General features: G+C 47.7%; 13 non-coding genes across 13 annotated transcripts; all 13 read right to left on the minus strand.

Annotated features, from left to right (window-relative positions):
* Positions 1-855: 855 nt before the first annotated feature.
* Positions 856-1,046, minus strand: LOC142724730 (U2 spliceosomal RNA). Its single transcript, XR_012876216.1, has one exon. It is a non-coding gene; the product is annotated as a U2 spliceosomal RNA (small nuclear RNA).
* A 1,276-nt stretch (positions 1,047-2,322) lies between these two features.
* Positions 2,323-2,513, minus strand: LOC142724766 (U2 spliceosomal RNA). Its single transcript, XR_012876247.1, has one exon. It is a non-coding gene; the product is annotated as a U2 spliceosomal RNA (small nuclear RNA).
* Positions 2,514-3,801: 1,288 nt separating this feature from the next.
* Positions 3,802-3,992, minus strand: LOC142724733 (U2 spliceosomal RNA). Its single transcript, XR_012876217.1, has one exon. It is a non-coding gene; the product is annotated as a U2 spliceosomal RNA (small nuclear RNA).
* A 1,288-nt stretch (positions 3,993-5,280) lies between these two features.
* LOC142724734 (U2 spliceosomal RNA) lies at positions 5,281-5,471 on the minus strand. The gene has a single exon (XR_012876218.1). It is a non-coding gene; the product is annotated as a U2 spliceosomal RNA (small nuclear RNA).
* Positions 5,472-6,751: 1,280 nt separating this feature from the next.
* LOC142724735 (U2 spliceosomal RNA) lies at positions 6,752-6,942 on the minus strand. The gene has a single exon (XR_012876219.1). It is a non-coding gene; the product is annotated as a U2 spliceosomal RNA (small nuclear RNA).
* A 1,272-nt stretch (positions 6,943-8,214) lies between these two features.
* Positions 8,215-8,405, minus strand: LOC142724718 (U2 spliceosomal RNA). The gene has a single exon (XR_012876205.1). It is a non-coding gene; the product is annotated as a U2 spliceosomal RNA (small nuclear RNA).
* Positions 8,406-9,701: 1,296 nt separating this feature from the next.
* LOC142724736 (U2 spliceosomal RNA) lies at positions 9,702-9,892 on the minus strand. The gene has a single exon (XR_012876220.1). It is a non-coding gene; the product is annotated as a U2 spliceosomal RNA (small nuclear RNA).
* Positions 9,893-11,188: 1,296 nt separating this feature from the next.
* Positions 11,189-11,379, minus strand: LOC142724737 (U2 spliceosomal RNA). The gene has a single exon (XR_012876221.1). It is a non-coding gene; the product is annotated as a U2 spliceosomal RNA (small nuclear RNA).
* Positions 11,380-12,651: 1,272 nt separating this feature from the next.
* LOC142724739 (U2 spliceosomal RNA) lies at positions 12,652-12,842 on the minus strand. The gene has a single exon (XR_012876223.1). It is a non-coding gene; the product is annotated as a U2 spliceosomal RNA (small nuclear RNA).
* Positions 12,843-14,139: 1,297 nt separating this feature from the next.
* On the minus strand, positions 14,140-14,330 carry LOC142724740 (U2 spliceosomal RNA). Its single transcript, XR_012876224.1, has one exon. It is a non-coding gene; the product is annotated as a U2 spliceosomal RNA (small nuclear RNA).
* A 1,292-nt stretch (positions 14,331-15,622) lies between these two features.
* Positions 15,623-15,813, minus strand: LOC142724741 (U2 spliceosomal RNA). The gene has a single exon (XR_012876225.1). It is a non-coding gene; the product is annotated as a U2 spliceosomal RNA (small nuclear RNA).
* A 1,276-nt stretch (positions 15,814-17,089) lies between these two features.
* On the minus strand, positions 17,090-17,280 carry LOC142724760 (U2 spliceosomal RNA). Its single transcript, XR_012876242.1, has one exon. It is a non-coding gene; the product is annotated as a U2 spliceosomal RNA (small nuclear RNA).
* A 1,268-nt stretch (positions 17,281-18,548) lies between these two features.
* On the minus strand, positions 18,549-18,739 carry LOC142724742 (U2 spliceosomal RNA). The gene has a single exon (XR_012876226.1). It is a non-coding gene; the product is annotated as a U2 spliceosomal RNA (small nuclear RNA).
* Between the last annotated feature and the right edge of the window lie 1,182 nt (positions 18,740-19,921).

Below are 19,921 nucleotides of genomic sequence, written 5' to 3' on the forward strand. Positions count from 1 at the left end.
TCTGGAATCCTGAGGGCTCCACTATGACACGTGCAAAGTTCCGTCTGAACTTTATATAAGACGGTGAGGCTCAGTCAGTCACTCAGTGTTGCCTGAGAGGGCAACACTGCAACAGCCGGCCGCCAGGCTGTCTTTTTTTTGCACAGCTAGTTGCCTCCAGGAGGCCACAAGAGGGAGACAAGGGACTGCAAAATGGAAAATAGGCATCCACCAACTTTACAGACAACTTCTCCTTGCTCCTACAACCTCCATCCTTGCACAGTTTGTTATTCTTCTAGGTAACATAGTAACAAATCCAAATTGCTGCTCTCTTTGTAGGCAAGCAAGGCTTTGTTGCAACTGCAATTCTTACTTCTTCTTGAAATGTAGGGACGACAGTACATTCCATCACATCCATCTAGTGTACACAGGTAGGTCCATTGTGGCGGGCAGGCGAGCGGGCGGGCTGCTTTATTGGCTGTTTGCTGTTCCCCTACTCCACTCCACTATTTGACTGTTGTGCTGCATCAATCAATCAATCAATCAATCAATCAATCAATCAATCAATCAATCAATCAGTGGCTGGCTCAGGTGCAGCTCTTTAACTTACCTAAAAGGGAGGGCGGAGAGAAGACAAGGAAGGTGAATGAGGTGTTCCAATGTGAAATGCCGGAAACACAGAAACACAGACGACACACAACAAGAGGTGGCAATCTATTCATTAATTGCATTTAATCAATGAGCTCATTATCACTCATGCATTGTCCAACAGGTGTTGAAATAATGGGATTAAAAGGGGAGATCCCTTCAGAAAGACAGAAACAATAGCAAAGACAAAAAACACTTTTGGAATCTGCTTTTAGTCAACACATAAGGAAAGGGTGCACCGGTCCTGGAAATACTGCAATACCAGGTCAATGCGTGGAGTGGACAGAGCAAGCTCTATTTCCATCTCCCTGTTCTAAAAATCCATTTAATATATGGTCCCCAGATAGGGGACGTATCAGATATTAAACTGATAAGAACAGATACTACACTTGATCTTAGCCAAAAGGCCGAGAAGCGATAACCCGAACGGGCCGCGCGTTGCCCGAGCCTGCCCGATACTGCTGTTCAGCCCTTGCAGCGATTCAGCCTACTTCTAGGCAATTCCATGGGGCCCTGCAGGCTCACACACTCACAGCTACACGGGAGGTGAATAAAGGCCGGAGAGGAAGCCAGACAGGATTTGCTTCTTTTGCTTGCACCACAATGCAGTGCTGAAAGAGGAGGAATCTACATAAAAACGCCTTCCTGGCAACGCCCAAATGCCCTGCTGCCATGCAGATAAACACTGGCAGCGGCAGCAAGTGCATGCCCACAGCCACCCCTTGTTCCTTCACACCTTGTATCAGCTGTAATCCAGTCCAGTCCAGTGCTGCCTGCTGAGCAGCACTGACCAACACTGCCTGGGCCCAGGCTTTTATCTCTGAGGCCCCATTATGATGTCAGAAAGCTGGCTCTGGAATCCTGAGGGCTCCACTATGACACGTGCAAAGTTCCGTCTGAACTTTATATAAGACGGTGAGGCTCAGTCAGTCACTCAGTGTTGCCTGAGAGGGCAACACTGCAACAGCCGGCCGCCAGGCTGTCTTTTTTTTGCACAGCAAGGTGCCTCCAGGAGGCCACAAGAGGGAGACAAGGGACTGCAAAATGGAAAATAGGCATCCACCAACTTTACAGACAACTTCTCCTTGCTCCTACAACCTCCATCCTTGCACAGTTTGTTATTCTTCTAGGTAACATAGTAACAAATCCAAATTGCTGCTCTCTTTGTAGGCAAGCAAGGCTTTGTTGCAACTGCAATTCTTACTTCTTCTTGAAATGTAGGGACGACAGTACATTCCATCACATCCATCTAGTGTACACAGGTAGGTCCATTGTGGCGGGCAGGCGAGCGGGCGGGCTGCTTTATTGGCTGTTTGCTGTTCCCCTACTCCACTCCACTATTTGACTGTTGTGCTGCATCAATCAATCAATCAATCAATCAATCAATCAATCAATCAGTGGCTGGCTCAGGTGCAGCTCTTTAACTTACCTAAAAGGGAGGGCGGAGAGAAGACAAGGAAGGTGAATGAGGTGTTCCAATGTGAAATGCCGGAAACACAGAAACACAGACGACACACAACAAGAGGTGGCAATCTATTCATTAATTGCATTTAATCAATGAGCTCATTATCACTCATGCATTGTCCAACAGGTGTTGAAATAATGGGATTAAAAGGGGAGATCCCTTCAGAAAGACAGAAACAATAGCAAAGACAAAAAACACTTTTGGAATCTGCTTTTAGTCAACACATAAGGAAAGGGTGCACCGGTCCTGGAAATACTGCAATACCAGGTCAATGCGTGGAGTGGACAGAGCAAGCTCTATTTCCATCTCCCTGTTCTAAAAATCCATTTAATATATGGTCCCCAGATAGGGGACGTATCAGATATTAAACTGATAAGAACAGATATTACACTTGATCTTAGCCAAAAGGCCGAGAAGCGATAACCCGAACGGGCCGCGCGTTGCCCGAGCCTGCCCGATACTGCTGTTCAGCCCTTGCAGCGATTCAGCCTACTTCTAGGCAATTCCATGGGGCCCTGCAGGCTCACACACTCACAGCTACACGGGAGGTGAATAAAGGCCGGAGAGGAAGCCAGACAGGATTTGCTTCTTTTGCTTGCACCACAATGCAGTGCTGAAAGAGGAGGAATCTACATAAAAACGCCTTCCTGGCAACGCCCAAATGCCCTGCTGCCATGCAGATAAACACTGGCAGCGGCAGCAAGTGCATGCCCACAGCCACCCCTTGTTCCTTCACACCTTGTATCAGCTGTAATCCAGTCCAGTCCAGTGCTGCCTGCTGAGCAGCACTGACCAACACTGCCTGGGCCCAGGCTTTTATCTCTGAGGCCCCATTATGATGTCAGAAAGCTGGCTCTGGAATCCTGAGGGCTCCACTATGACACGTGCAAAGTTCCGTCTGAACTTTATATAAGACGGTGAGGCTCAGTCAGTCACTCAGTGTTGCCTGAGAGGGCAACACTGCAACAGCCGGCCGCCAGGCTGTCTTTTTTTTGCACAGCTAGTTGCCTCCAGGAGGCCACAAGAGGGAGACAAGGGACTGCAAAATGGAAAATAGGCATCCACCAACTTTACAGACAACTTCTCCTTGCTCCTACAACCTCCATCCTTGCACAGTTTGTTATTCTTCTAGGTAACATAGTAACAAATCCAAATTGCTGCTCTCTTTGTAGGCAAGCAAGGCTTTGTTGCAACTGCAATTCTTACTTCTTCTTGAAATGTAGGGACGACAGTACATTCCATCACATCCATCTAGTGTACACAGGTAGGTCCATTGTGGCGGGCAGGCGAGCGGGCGGGCTGCTTTATTGGCTGTTTGCTGTTCCCCTACTCCACTCCACTATTTGACTGTTGTGCTGCATCAATCAATCAATCAATCAATCAATCAATCAATCAATCAATCAATCAATCAGTGGCTGGCTCAGGTGCAGCTCTTTAACTTACCTAAAAGGGAGGGCGGAGAGAAGACAAGGAAGGTGAATGAGGTGTTCCAATGTGAAATGCCGGAAACACAGAAACACAGACGACACACAACAAGAGGTGGCAATCTATTCATTAATTGCATTTAATCAATGAGCTCATTATCACTCATGCATTGTCCAACAGGTGTTGAAATAATGGGATTAAAAGGGGAGATCCCTTCAGAAAGACAGAAACAATAGCAAAGACAAAAAACACTTTTGGAATCTGCTTTTAGTCAACACATAAGGAAAGGGTGCACCGGTCCTGGAAATACTGCAATACCAGGTCAATGCGTGGAGTGGACAGAGCAAGCTCTATTTCCATCTCCCTGTTCTAAAAATCCATTTAATATATGGTCCCCAGATAGGGGACGTATCAGATATTAAACTGATAAGAACAGATACTACACTTGATCTTAGCCAAAAGGCCGAGAAGCGATAACCCGAACGGGCCGCGCGTTGCCCGAGCCTGCCCGATACTGCTGTTCAGCCCTTGCAGCGATTCAGCCTACTTCTAGGCAATTCCATGGGGCCCTGCAGGCTCACACACTCACAGCTACACGGGAGGTGAATAAAGGCCGGAGAGGAAGCCAGACAGGATTTGCTTCTTTTGCTTGCACCACAATGCAGTGCTGAAAGAGGAGGAATCTACATAAAAACGCCTTCCTGGCAACGCCCAAATGCCCTGCTGCCATGCAGATAAACACTGGCAGCGGCAGCAAGTGCATGCCCACAGCCACCCCTTGTTCCTTCACACCTTGTATCAGCTGTAATCCAGTCCAGTCCAGTGCTGCCTGCTGAGCAGCACTGACCAACACTGCCTGGGCCCAGGCTTTTATCTCTGAGGCCCCATTATGATGTCAGAAAGCTGGCTCTGGAATCCTGAGGGCTCCACTATGACACGTGCAAAGTTCCGTCTGAACTTTATATAAGACGGTGAGGCTCAGTCAGTCACTCAGTGTTGCCTGAGAGGGCAACACTGCAACAGCCGGCCGCCAGGCTGTCTTTTTTTTGCACAGCTAGTTGCCTCCAGGAGGCCACAAGAGGGAGACAAGGGACTGCAAAATGGAAAATAGGCATCCACCAACTTTACAGACAACTTCTCCTTGCTCCTACAACCTCCATCCTTGCACAGTTTGTTATTCTTCTAGGTAACATAGTAACAAATCCAAATTGCTGCTCTCTTTGTAGGCAAGCAAGGCTTTGTTGCAACTGCAATTCTTACTTCTTCTTGAAATGTAGGGACGACAGTACATTCCATCACATCCATCTAGTGTACACAGGTAGGTCCATTGTGGCGGGCAGGCGAGCGGGCAGGCTGCTTTATTGGCTGTTTGCTGTTCCCCTACTCCACTCCACTATTTGACTGTTGTGCTGCATCAATCAATCAATCAATCAATCAATCAATCAATCAATCAATCAATCAATCAGTGGCTGGCTCAGGTGCAGCTCTTTAACTTACCTAAAAGGGAGGGCGGAGAGAAGACAAGGAAGGTGAATGAGGTGTTCCAATGTGAAATGCCGGAAACACAGAAACACAGACGACACACAACAAGAGGTGGCAATCTATTCATTAATTGCATTTAATCAATGAGCTCATTATCACTCATGCATTGTCCAACAGGTGTTGAAATAATGGGATTAAAAGGGGAGATCCCTTCAGAAAGACAGAAACAATAGCAAAGACAAAAAACACTTTTGGAATCTGCTTTTAGTCAACACATAAGGAAAGGGTGCACCGGTCCTGGAAATACTGCAATACCAGGTCAATGCGTGGAGTGGACAGAGCAAGCTCTATTTCCATCTCCCTGTTCTAAAAATCCATTTAATATATGGTCCCCAGATAGGGGACGTATCAGATATTAAACTGATAAGAACAGATACTACACTTGATCTTAGCCAAAAGGCCGAGAAGCGATAACCCGAACGGGCCGCGCGTTGCCCGAGCCTGCCCGATACTGCTGTTCAGCCCTTGCAGCGATTCAGCCTACTTCTAGGCAATTCCATGGGGCCCTGCAGGCTCACACACTCACAGCTACACGGGAGGTGAATAAAGGCCGGAGAGGAAGCCAGACAGGATTTGCTTCTTTTGCTTGCACCACAATGCAGTGCTGAAAGAGGAGGAATCTACATAAAAACGCCTTCCTGGCAACGCCCAAATGCCCTGCTGCCATGCAGATAAACACTGGCAGCGGCAGCAAGTGCATGCCCACAGCCACCCCTTGTTCCTTCACACCTTGTATCAGCTGTAATCCAGTCCAGTCCAGTGCTGCCTGCTGAGCAGCACTGACCAACACTGCCTGGGCCCAGGCTTTTATCTCTGAGGCCCCATTATGATGTCAGAAAGCTGGCTCTGGAATCCTGAGGGCTCCACTATGACACGTGCAAAGTTCCGTCTGAACTTTATATAAGACGGTGAGGCTCAGTCAGTCACTCAGTGTTGCCTGAGAGGGCAACACTGCAACAGCCGGCCGCCAGGCTGTCTTTTTTTTGCACAGCTAGTTGCCTCCAGGAGGCCACAAGAGGGAGACAAGGGACTGCAAAATGGAAAATAGGCATCCACCAACTTTACAGACAACTTCTCCTTGCTCCTACAACCTCCATCCTTGCACAGTTTGTTATTCTTCTAGGTAACATAGTAACAAATCCAAATTGCTGCTCTCTTTGTAGGCAAGCAAGGCTTTGTTGCAACTGCAATTCTTACTTCTTCTTGAAATGTAGGGACGACAGTACATTCCATCACATCCATCTAGTGTACACAGGTAGGTCCATTGTGGCGGGCAGGCGAGCGGGCGGGCTGCTTTATTGGCTGTTTGCTGTTCCCCTACTCCACTCCACTATTTGACTGTTGTGCTGCATCAATCAATCAATCAATCAATCAATCAATCAATCAATCAATCAGTGGCTGGCTCAGGTGCAGCTCTTTAACTTACCTAAAAGGGAGGGCGGAGAGAAGACAAGGAAGGTGAATGAGGTGTTCCAATGTGAAATGCCGGAAACACAGAAACACAGACGACACACAACAAGAGGTGGCAATCTATTCATTAATTGCATTTAATCAATGAGCTCATTATCACTCATGCATTGTCCAACAGGTGTTGAAATAATGGGATTAAAAGGGGAGATCCCTTCAGAAAGACAGAAACAATAGCAAAGACAAAAAACACTTTTGGAATCTGCTTTTAGTCAACACATAAGGAAAGGGTGCACCGGTCCTGGAAATACTGCAATACCAGGTCAATGCGTGGAGTGGACAGAGCAAGCTCTATTTCCATCTCCCTGTTCTAAAAATCCATTTAATATATGGTCCCCAGATAGGGGACGTATCAGATATTAAACTGATAAGAACAGATACTACACTTGATCTTAGCCAAAAGGCCGAGAAGCGATAACCCGAACGGGCCGCGCGTTGCCCGAGCCTGCCCGATACTGCTGTTCAGCCCTTGCAGCGATTCAGCCTACTTCTAGGCAATTCCATGGGGCCCTGCAGGCTCACACACTCACAGCTACACGGGAGGTGAATAAAGGCCGGAGAGGAAGCCAGACAGGATTTGCTTCTTTTGCTTGCACCACAATGCAGTGCTGAAAGAGGAGGAATCTACATAAAAACGCCTTCCTGGCAACGCCCAAATGCCCTGCTGCCATGCAGATAAACACTGGCAGCGGCAGCAAGTGCATGCCCACAGCCACCCCTTGTTCCTTCACACCTTGTATCAGCTGTAATCCAGTCCAGTCCAGTGCTGCCTGCTGAGCAGCACTGACCAACACTGCCTGGGCCCAGGCTTTTATCTCTGAGGCCCCATTATGATGTCAGAAAGCTGGCTCTGGAATCCTGAGGGCTCCACTATGACACGTGCAAAGTTCCGTCTGAACTTTATATAAGACGGTGAGGCTCAGTCAGTCACTCAGTGTTGCCTGAGAGGGCAACACTGCAACAGCCGGCCGCCAGGCTGTCTTTTTTTTGCACAGCTAGTTGCCTCCAGGAGGCCACAAGAGGGAGACAAGGGACTGCAAAATGGAAAATAGGCATCCACCAACTTTACAGACAACTTCTCCTTGCTCCTACAACCTCCATCCTTGCACAGTTTGTTATTCTTCTAGGTAACATAGTAACAAATCCAAATTGCTGCTCTCTTTGTAGGCAAGCAAGGCTTTGTTGCAACTGCAATTCTTACTTCTTCTTGAAATGTAGGGACGACAGTACATTCCATCACATCCATCTAGTGTACACAGGTAGGTCCATTGTGGCGGGCAGGCGAGCGGGCGGGCTGCTTTATTGGCTGTTTGCTGTTCCCCTACTCCACTCCACTATTTGACTGTTGTGCTGCATCAATCAATCAATCAATCAATCAATCAATCAATCAGTGGCTGGCTCAGGTGCAGCTCTTTAACTTACCTAAAAGGGAGGGCGGAGAGAAGACAAGGAAGGTGAATGAGGTGTTCCAATGTGAAATGCCGGAAACACAGAAACACAGACGACACACAACAAGAGGTGGCAATCTATTCATTAATTGCATTTAATCAATGAGCTCATTATCACTCATGCATTGTCCAACAGGTGTTGAAATAATGGGATTAAAAGGGGAGATCCCTTCAGAAAGACAGAAACAATAGCAAAGACAGAAAACACTTTTGGAATCTGCTTTTAGTCAACACATAAGGAAAGGGTGCACCGGTCCTGGAAATACTGCAATACCAGGTCAATGCGTGGAGTGGACAGAGCAAGCTCTATTTCCATCTCCCTGTTCTAAAAATCCATTTAATATATTGTCCCCAGATAGGGGACGTATCAGATATTAAACTGATAAGAACAGATACTACACTTGATCTTAGCCAAAAGGCCGAGAAGCGATAACCCGAACGGGCCGCGCGTTGCCCGAGCCTGCCCGATACTGCTGTTCAGCCCTTGCAGCGATTCAGCCTACTTCTAGGCAATTCCATGGGGCCCTGCAGGCTCACACACTCACAGCTACACGGGAGGTGAATAAAGGCCGGAGAGGAAGCCAGACAGGATTTGCTTCTTTTGCTTGCACCACAATGCAGTGCTGAAAGAGGAGGAATCTACATAAAAACGCCTTCCTGGCAACGCCCAAATGCCCTGCTGCCATGCAGATAAACACTGGCAGCGGCAGCAAGTGCATGCCCACAGCCACCCCTTGTTCCTTCACACCTTGTATCAGCTGTAATCCAGTCCAGTCCAGTGCTGCCTGCTGAGAAGCACTGACCAACACTGCCTGGGCCCAGGCTTTTATCTCTGAGGCCCCATTATGATGTCAGAAAGCTGGCTCTGGAATCCTGAGGGCTCCACTATGACACGTGCAAAGTTCCGTCTGAACTTTATATAAGACGGTGAGGCTCAGTCAGTCACTCAGTGTTGCCTGAGAGGGCAACACTGCAACAGCCGGCCGCCAGGCTGTCTTTTTTTTGCACAGCTAGTTGCCTCCAGGAGGCCACAAGAGGGAGACAAGGGACTGCAAAATGGAAAATAGGCATCCACCAACTTTACAGACAACTTCTCTTTGCTCCTACAACCTCCATCCTTGCACAGTTTGTTATTCTTCTAGGTAACATAGTAACAAATCCAAATTGCTGCTCTCTTTGTAGGCAAGCAAGGCTTTGTTGCAATTGCAATTCTTACTTCTTCTTGAAATGTAGGGACGACAGTACATTCCATCACATCCATCTAGTGTACACAGGTAGGTCCATTGTGGCGGGCAGGCGAGCGGGCGGGCTGCTTTATTGGCTGTTTGCTGTTCCCCTACTCCACTCCACTATTTGACTGTTGTGCTGCATCAATCAATCAATCAATCAATCAATCAATCAATCAATCAATCAATCAATCAATCAATCAGTGGCTGGCTCAGGTGCAGCTCTTTAACTTACCTAAAAGGGAGGGCGGAGAGAAGACAAGGAAGGTGAATGAGGTGTTCCAATGTGAAATGCCGGAAACACAGAAACACAGACGACACACAACAAGAGGTGGCAATCTATTCATTAATTGCATTTAATCAATGAGCTCATTATCACTCATGCATTGTCCAACAGGTGTTGAAATAATGGGATTAAAAGGGGAGATCCCTTCAGAAAGACAGAAACAATAGCAAAGACAAAAAACACTTTTGGAATCTGCTTTTAGTCAACACATAAGGAAAGGGTGCACCGGTCCTGGAAATACTGCAATACCAGGTCAATGCGTGGAGTGGACAGAGCAAGCTCTATTTCCATCTCCCTGTTCTAAAAATCCATTTAATATATGGTCCCCAGATAGGGGACGTATCAGATATTAAACTGATAAGAACAGATACTACACTTGATCTTAGCCAAAAGGCCGAGAAGCGATAACCCGAACGGGCCGCGCGTTGCCCGAGCCTGCCCGATACTGCTGTTCAGCCCTTGCAGCGATTCAGCCTACTTCTAGGCAATTCCATGGGGCCCTGCAGGCTCACACACTCACAGCTACACGGGAGGTGAATAAAGGCCGGAGAGGAAGCCAGACAGGATTTGCTTCTTTTGCTTGCACCACAATGCAGTGCTGAAAGAGGAGGAATCTACATAAAAACGCCTTCCTGGCAACGCCCAAATGCCCTGCTGCCATGCAGATAAACACTGGCAGCGGCAGCAAGTGCATGCCCACAGCCACCCCTTGTTCCTTCACACCTTGTATCAGCTGTAATCCAGTCCAGTCCAGTGCTGCCTGCTGAGCAGCACTGACCAACACTGCCTGGGCCCAGGCTTTTATCTCTGAGGCCCCATTATGATGTCAGAAAGCTGGCTCTGGAATCCTGAGGGCTCCACTATGACACGTGCAAAGTTCCGTCTGAACTTTATATAAGACGGTGAGGCTCAGTCAGTCACTCAGTGTTGCCTGAGAGGGCAACACTGCAACAGCCGGCCGCCAGGCTGTCTTTTTTTTGCACAGCTAGTTGCCTCCAGGAGGCCACAAGAGGGAGACAAGGGACTGCAAAATGGAAAATAGGCATCCACCAACTTTACAGACAACTTCTCCTTGCTCCTACAACCTCCATCCTTGCACAGTTTGTTATTCTTCTAGGTAACATAGTAACAAATCCAAATTGCTGCTCTCTTTGTAGGCAAGCAAGGCTTTGTTGCAACTGCAATTCTTACTTCTTCTTGAAATGTAGGGACGACAGTACATTCCATCACATCCATCTAGTGTACACAGGTAGGTCCATTGTGGCGGGCAGGCGAGCGGGCGGGCTGCTTTATTGGCTGTTTGCTGTTCCCCTACTCCACTCCACTATTTGACTGTTGTGCTGCATCAATCAATCAATCAATCAATCAATCAATCAATCAATCAATCAATCAATCAATCAATCAGTGGCTGGCTCAGGTGCAGCTCTTTAACTTACCTAAAAGGGAGGGCGGAGAGAAGACAAGGAAGGTGAATGAGGTGTTCCAATGTGAAATGCCGGAAACACAGAAACACAGACGACACACAACAAGAGGTGGCAATCTATTCATTAATTGCATTTAATCAATGAGCTCATTATCACTCATGCATTGTCCAACAGGTGTTGAAATAATGGGATTAAAAGGGGAGATCCCTTCAGAAAGACAGAAACAATAGCAAAGACAAAAAACACTTTTGGAATCTGCTTTTAGTCAACACATAAGGAAAGGGTGCACCGGTCCTGGAAATACTGCAATACCAGGTCAATGCGTGGAGTGGACAGAGCAAGCTCTATTTCCATCTCCCTGTTCTAAAAATCCATTTAATATATGGTCCCCAGATAGGGGACGTATCAGATATTAAACTGATAAGAACAGATACTACACTTGATCTTAGCCAAAAGGCCGAGAAGCGATAACCCGAACGGGCCGCGCGTTGCCCGAGCCTGCCCGATACTGCTGTTCAGCCCTTGCAGCGATTCAGCCTACTTCTAGGCAATTCCATGGGGCCCTGCAGGCTCACACACTCACAGCTACACGGGAGGTGAATAAAGGCCGGAGAGGAAGCCAGACAGGATTTGCTTCTTTTGCTTGCACCACAATGCAGTGCTGAAAGAGGAGGAATCTACATAAAAACGCCTTCCTGGCAACGCCCAAATGCCCTGCTGCCATGCAGATAAACACTGGCAGCGGCAGCAAGTGCATGCCCACAGCCACCCCTTGTTCCTTCACACCTTGTATCAGCTGTAATCCAGTCCAGTCCAGTGCTGCCTGCTGAGCAGCACTGACCAACACTGCCTGGGCCCAGGCTTTTATCTCTGAGGCCCCATTATGATGTCAGAAAGCTGGCTCTGGAATCCTGAGGGCTCCACTATGACACGTGCAAAGTTCCGTCTGAACTTTATATAAGACGGTGAGGCTCAGTCAGTCACTCAGTGTTGCCTGAGAGGGCAACACTGCAACAGCCGGCCGCCAGGCTGTCTTTTTTTTGCACAGCTAGTTGCCTCCAGGAGGCCACAAGAGGGAGACAAGGGACTGCAAAATGGAAAATAGGCATCCACCAACTTTACAGACAACTTCTCCTTGCTCCTACAACCTCCATCCTTGCACAGTTTGTTATTCTTCTAGGTAACATAGTAACAAATCCAAATTGCTGCTCTCTTTGTAGGCAAGCAAGGCTTTGTTGCAACTGCAATTCTTACTTCTTCTTGAAATGTAGGGACGACAGTACATTCCATCACATCCATCTAGTGTACACAGGTAGGTCCATTGTGGCGGGCAGGCGAGCGGGCGGGCTGCTTTATTGGCTGTTTGCTGTTCCCCTACTCCACTCCACTATTTGACTGTTGTGCTGCATCAATCAATCAATCAATCAATCAATCAATCAATCAGTGGCTGGCTCAGGTGCAGCTCTTTAACTTACCTAAAAGGGAGGGCGGAGAGAAGACAAGGAAGGTGAATGAGGTGTTCCAATGTGAAATGCCGGAAACACAGAAACACAGACGACACACAACAAGAGGTGGCAATCTATTCATTAATTGCATTTAATCAATGAGCTCATTATCACTCATGCATTGTCCAACAGGTGTTGAAATAATGGGATTAAAAGGGGAGATCCCTTCAGAAAGACAGAAACAATAGCAAAGACAAAAAACACTTTTGGAATCTGCTTTTAGTCAACACATAAGGAAAGGGTGCACCGGTCCTGGAAATACTGCAATACCAGGTCAATGCGTGGAGTGGACAGAGCAAGCTCTATTTCCATCTCCCTGTTCTAAAAATCCATTTAATATATGGTCCCCAGATAGGGGACGTATCAGATATTAAACTGATAAGAACAGATACTACACTTGATCTTAGCCAAAAGGCCGAGAAGCGATAACCCGAAACGGGCCGCGCGTTGCCCGAGCCTGCCCGATACTGCTGTTCAGCCCTTGCAGCGATTCAGCCTACTTCTAGGCAATTCCATGGGGCCCTGCAGGCTCACACACTCACAGCTACACGGGAGGTGAATAAAGGCCGGAGAGGAAGCCAGACAGGATTTGCTTCTTTTGCTTGCACCACAATGCAGTGCTGAAAGAGGAGGAATCTACATAAAAACGCCTTCCTGGCAACGCCCAAATGCCCTGCTGCCATGCAGATAAACACTGGCAGCGGCAGCAAGTGCATGCCCACAGCCACCCCTTGTTCCTTCACACCTTGTATCAGCTGTAATCCAGTCCAGTCCAGTGCTGCCTGCTGAGCAGCACTGACCAACACTGCCTGGGCCCAGGCTTTTATCTCTGAGGCCCCATTATGATGTCAGAAAGCTGGCTCTGGAATCCTGAGGGCTCCACTATGACACGTGCAAAGTTCCGTCTGAACTTTATATAAGACGGTGAGGCTCAGTCAGTCACTCAGTGTTGCCTGAGAGGGCAACACTGCAACAGCCGGCCGCCAGGCTGTCTTTTTTTTGCACAGCTAGTTGCCTCCAGGAGGCCACAAGAGGGAGACAAGGGACTGCAAAATGGAAAATAGGCATCCACCAACTTTACAGACAACTTCTCCTTGCTCCTACAACCTCCATCCTTGCACAGTTTGTTATTCTTCTAGGTAACATAGTAATAAATCCAAATTGCTGCTCTCTTTGTAGGCAAGCAAGGCTTTGTTGCAACTGCAATTCTTACTTCTTCTTGAAATGTAGGGACGACAGTACATTCCATCACATCCATCTAGTGTACACAGGTAGGTCCATTGTGGCGGGCAGGCGAGCGGGCGGGCTGCTTTATTGGCTGTTTGCTGTTCCCCTACTCCACTCCACTATTTGACTGTTGTGCTGCATCAATCAATCAATCAATCAATCAATCAATCAATCAATCAATCAATCAATCAATCAATCAGTGGCTGGCTCAGGTGCAGCTCTTTAACTTACCTAAAAGGGAGGGCGGAGAGAAGACAAGGAAGGTGAATGAGGTGTTCCAATGTGAAATGCCGGAAACACAGAAACACAGACGACACACAACAAGAGGTGGCAATCTATTCATTAATTGCATTTAATCAATGAGCTCATTATCACTCATGCATTGTCCAACAGGTGTTGAAATAATGGGATTAAAAGGGGAGATCCCTTCAGAAAGACAGAAACAATAGCAAAGACAAAAAACACTTTTGGAATCTGCTTTTAGTCAACACATAAGGAAAGGGTGCACCGGTCCTGGAAATACTGCAATACCAGGTCAATGCGTGGAGTGGACAGAGCAAGCTCTATTTCCATCTCCCTGTTCTAAAAATCCATTTAATATATGGTCCCCAGATAGGGGACGTATCAGATATTAAACTGATAAGAACAGATACTACACTTGATCTTAGCCAAAAGGCCGAGAAGCGATAACCCGAACGGGCCGCGCGTTGCCCGAGCCTGCCCGATACTGCTGTTCAGCCCTTGCAGCGATTCAGCCTACTTCTAGGCAATTCCATGGGGCCCTGCAGGCTCACACACTCACAGCTACACGGGAGGTGAATAAAGGCCGGAGAGGAAGCCAGACAGGATTTGCTTCTTTTGCTTGCACCACAATGCAGTGCTGAAAGAGGAGGAATCTACATAAAAACGCCTTCCTGGCAACGCCCAAATGCCCTGCTGCCATGCAGATAAACACTGGCAGCGGCAGCAAGTGCATGCCCACAGCCACCCCTTGTTCCTTCACACCTTGTATCAGCTGTAATCCAGTCCAGTCCAGTGCTGCCTGCTGAGCAGCACTGACCAACACTGCCTGGGCCCAGGCTTTTATCTCTGAGGCCCCATTATGATGTCAGAAAGCTGGCTCTGGAATCCTGAGGGCTCCACTATGACACGTGCAAAGTTCCGTCTGAACTTTATATAAGACGGTGAGGCTCAGTCAGTCACTCAGTGTTGCCTGAGAGGGCAACACTGCAACAGCCGGCCGCCAGGCTGTCTTTTTTTTGCACAGCTAGTTGCCTCCAGGAGGCCACAAGAGGGAGACAAGGGACTGCAAAATGGAAAATAGGCATCCACCAACTTTACAGACAACTTCTCCTTGCTCCTACAACCTCCATCCTTGCACAGTTTGTTATTCTTCTAGGTAACATAGTAACAAATCCAAATTGCTGCTCTCTTTGTAGGCAAGCAAGGCTTTGTTGCAACTGCAATTCTTACTTCTTCTTGAAATGTAGGGACGACAGTACATTCCATCACATCCATCTAGTGTACACAGGTAGGTCCATTGTGGCGGGCAGGCGAGCGGGCGGGCTGCTTTATTGGCTGTTTGCTGTTCCCCTACTCCACTCCACTATTTGACTGTTGTGCTGCATCAATCAATCAATCAATCAATCAATCAATCAATCAATCAATCAATCAATCAATCAGTGGCTGGCTCAGGTGCAGCTCTTTAACTTACCTAAAAGGGAGGGCGGAGAGAAGACAAGGAAGGTGAATGAGGTGTTCCAATGTGAAATGCCGGAAACACAGAAACACAGACGACACACAACAAGAGGTGGCAATCTATTCATTAATTGCATTTAATCAATGAGCTCATTATCACTCATGCATTGTCCAACAGGTGTTGAAATAATGGGATTAAAAGGGGAGATCCCTTCAGAAAGACAGAAACAATAGCAAAGACAAAAAACACTTTTGGAATCTGCTTTTAGTCAACACATAAGGAAAGGGTGCACCGGTCCTGGAAATACTGCAATACCAGGTCAATGCGTGGAGTGGACAGAGCAAGCTCTATTTCCATCTCCCTGTTCTAAAAATCCATTTAATATATGGTCCCCAGATAGGGGACGTATCAGATATTAAACTGATAAGAACAGATACTACACTTGATCTTAGCCAAAAGGCCGAGAAGCGATAACCCGAACGGGCCGCGCGTTGCCCGAGCCTGCCCGATACTGCTGTTCAGCCCTTGCAGCGATTCAGCCTACTTCTAGGCAATTCCATGGGGCCCTGCAGGCTCACACACTCACAGCTACACGGGAGGTGAATAAAGGCCGGAGAGGAAGCCAGACAGGATTTGCTTCTTTTGCTTGCACCACAATGCAGTGCTGAAAGAGGAGGAATCTACATAAAAACGCCTTCCTGGCAACGCCCAAATGCCCTGCTGCCATGCAGATAAACACTGGCAGCGGCAGCAAGTGCATGCCCACAGCCACCCCTTGTTCCTTCACACCTTGTATCAGCTGTAATCCAGTCCAGTCCAGTGCTGCCTGCTGAGCAGCACTGACCAACACTGCCTGGGCCCAGGCTTTTATCTCTGAGGCCCCATTATGATGTCAGAAAGCTGGCTCTGGAATCCTGAGGGCTCCACTTGCAAAGTTCCGTCTGAACTTTATATAAGACGGTGAGGCTCAGTCAGTCACTCAGTGTTGCCTGAGAGGGCAACACTGCAACAGCCGGCCGCCAGGCTGTCTTTTTTTTGCATAGCTAGTTGCCTCCAGGAGGCCACAAGAGGGAGACAAGGGACTGCAAAATGGAAAATAGGCATCCACCAACTTTACAGACAACTTCTCCTTGCTCCTACAACCTCCATCCTTGCACAGTTTGTTATTCTTCTAGGTAACATAGTAACAAATCCAAATTGCTGCTCTCTTTGTAGGCAAGCAAGGCTTTGTTGCAACTGCAATTCTTACTTCTTCTTGAAATGTAGGGACGACAGTACATTCCATCACATCCATCTAGTGTACACAGGTAGGTCCATTGTGGCGGGCAGGCGAGCGGGCGGGCTGCTTTATTGGCTGTTTGCTGTTCCCCTACTCCACTCCACTATTTGACTGTTGTGCTGCATCAATCAATCAATCAATCAATCAATCAATCAATCAATCAATCAATCAGTGGCTGGCTCAGGTGCAGCTCTTTAACTTACCTAAAAGGGAGGGCGGAGAGAAGACAAGGAAGGTGAATGAGGTGTTCCAATGTGAAATGCCGGAAACACAGAAACACAGACGACACACAACAAGAGGTGGCAATCTATTCATTAATTGCATTTAATCAATGAGCTCATTATCACTCATGCATTGTCCAACAGGTGTTGAAATAATGGGATTAAAAGGGGAGATCCCTTCAGAAAGACAGAAACAATAGCAAAGACAAAAAACACTTTTGGAATCTGCTTTTAGTCAACACATAAGGAAAGGGTGCACCGGTCCTGGAAATACTGCAATACCAGGTCAATGCGTGGAGTGGACAGAGCAAGCTCTATTTCCATCTCCCTGTTCTAAAAATCCATTTAATATATGGTCCCCAGATAGGGGACGTATCAGATATTAAACTGATAAGAACAGATACTACACTTGATCTTAGCCAAAAGGCAGAGAAGCGATAACCCGAACGGGCCGCGCGTTGCCCGAGCCTGCCCGATACTGCTGTTCAGCCCTTGCAGCGATTCAGCCTACTTCTAGGCAATTCCATGGGGCCCTGCAGGCTCACACACTCACAGCTACACGGGAGGTGAATAAAGGCCGGAGAGGAAGCCAGACAGGATTTGCTTCTTTTGCTTGCACCACAATGCAGTGCTGAAAGAGGAGGAATCTACATAAAAACGCCTTCCTGGCAACGCCCAAATGCCCTGCTGCCATGCAGATAAACACTGGCAGCGGCAGCAAGTGCATGCCCACAGCCACCCCTTGTTCCTTCACACCTTGTATCAGCTGTAATCCAGTCCAGTCCAGTGCTGCCTGCTGAGCAGCACTGACCAACACTGCCTGGGCCCAGGCTTTTATCTCTGAGGCCCCATTATGATGTCAGAAAGCTGGCTCTGGAATCCTGAGGGCTCCACTATGACACGTGCAAAGTTCCGTCTGAACTTTATATAAGACGGTGAGGCTCAGTCAGTCACTCAGTGTTGCCTGAGAGGGCAACACTGCAACAGCCGGCCGCCAGGCTGTCTTTTTTTTGCACAGCTAGTTGCCTCCAGGAGGCCACAAGAGGGAGACAAGGGACTGCAAAATGGAAAATAGGCATCCACCAACTTTACAGACAACTTCTCCTTGCTCCTACAACCTCCATCCTTGCACAGTTTGTTATTCTTCTAGGTAACATAGTAACAAATCCAAATTGCTGCTCTCTTTGTAGGCAAGCAAGGCTTTGTTGCAACTGCAATTCTTACTTCTTCTTGAAATGTAGGGACGACAGTACATTCCATCACATCCATCTAGTGTACACAGGTAGGTCCATTGTGGCGGGCAGGCGGGCTGCTTTATTGGCTGTTTGCTGTTCCCCTACTCCACTCCACTATTTGACTGTTGTGCTGCATCAATCAATCAATCAATCAATCAATCAATCAATCAATCAATCGCTGGCTCAGGTGCAGCTCTTTAACTTACCTAAAAGGGAGGGCGGAGAGAAGACAAGGAAGGTGAATGAGGTGTTCCAATGTGAAATGCCGGAAACACAGAAACACAGACGACACACAACAAGAGGTGGCAATCTATTCATTAATTGCATTTAATCAATGAGCTCATTATCACTCATGCATTGTCCAACAGGTGTTGAAATAATGGGATTAAAAGGGGAGATCCCTTCAGAAAGACAGAAACAATAGCAAAGACAAAAAACACTTTTGGAATCTGCTTTTAGTCAACACATAAGGAAAGGGTGCACCGGTCCTGGAAATACTGCAATACCAGGTCAATGCGTGGAGTGGACAGAGCAAGCTCTATTTCCATCTCCCTGTTCTAAAAATCCATTTAATATATGGTCCCCAGATAGGGGACGTATCAGATATTAAACTGATAAGAACAGATACTACACTTGATCTTAGCCAAAAGGCCGAGAAGCGATAACCCGAACGGGCCGCGCGTTGCCCGAGCCTGCCCGATACTGCTGTTCAGCCCTTGCAGCGATTCAGCCTACTTCTAGGCAATTCCATGGGGCCCTGCAGGCTCACACACTCACAGCTACACGGGAGGTGAATAAAGGCCGGAGAGGAAGCCAGACAGGATTTGCTTCTTTTGCTTGCACCACAATGCAGTGCTGAAAGAGGAGGAATCTACATAAAAACGCCTTCCTGGCAACGCCCAAATGCCCTGCTGCCATGCAGATAAACACTGGCAGCGGCAGCAAGTGCATGCCCACAGCCACCCCTTGTTCCTTCACACCTTGTATCAGCTGTAATCCAGTCCAGTCCAGTGCTGCCTGCTGAGCAGCACTGACCAACACTGCCTGGGCCCAGGCTTTTATCTCTGAGGCCCCATTATGATGTCAGAAAGCTGGCTCTGGAATCCTGAGGGCTCCACTATGACACGTGCAAAGTTCCGTCTGAACTTTATATAAGACGGTGAGGCTCAGTCAGTCACTCAGTGTTGCCTGAGAGGGCAACACTGCAACAGCCGGCCGCCAGGCTGTCTTTTTTTTGCACAGCTAGTTGCCTCCAGGAGGCCACAAGAGGGAGACAAGGGACTGCAAAATGGAAAATAGGCATCCACCAACTTTACAGACAACTTCTCCTTGCTCCTACAACCTCCATCCTTGCACAGTTTGTTATTCTTCTAGGTAACATAGTAACAAATCCAAATTGCTGCTCTCTTTGTAGGCAAGCAAGGCTTTGTTGCAACTGCAATTCTTACTTCTTCTTGAAATGTAGGGACGACAGTACATTCCATCACATCCATCTAGTGTACACAGGTAGGTCCATTGTGGCGGGCAGGCGAGCGGGCGGGCTGCTTTATTGGCTGTTTGCTGTTCCCCTACTCCACTCCACTATTTGACTGTTGTGCTGCATCAATCAATCAATCAATCAATCAATCAATCAATCAATCAATCAATCAATCAATCAATCAATCAGTGGCTGGCTCAGGTGCAGCTCTTTAACTTACCTAAAAGGGAGGGCGGAGAGAAGACAAGGAAGGTGAATGAGGTGTTCCAATGTGAAATGCCGGAAACACAGAAACACAGACGACACACAACAAGAGGTGGCAATCTATTCATTAATTGCATTTAATCAATGAGCTCATTATCACTCAT

Source organism: Rhinoderma darwinii, unplaced genomic scaffold, assembly GCF_050947455.1.
Source record: "Rhinoderma darwinii isolate aRhiDar2 unplaced genomic scaffold, aRhiDar2.hap1 Scaffold_588, whole genome shotgun sequence".
NCBI classification, from domain to species: domain Eukaryota; kingdom Metazoa; phylum Chordata; class Amphibia; order Anura; family Rhinodermatidae; genus Rhinoderma; species Rhinoderma darwinii.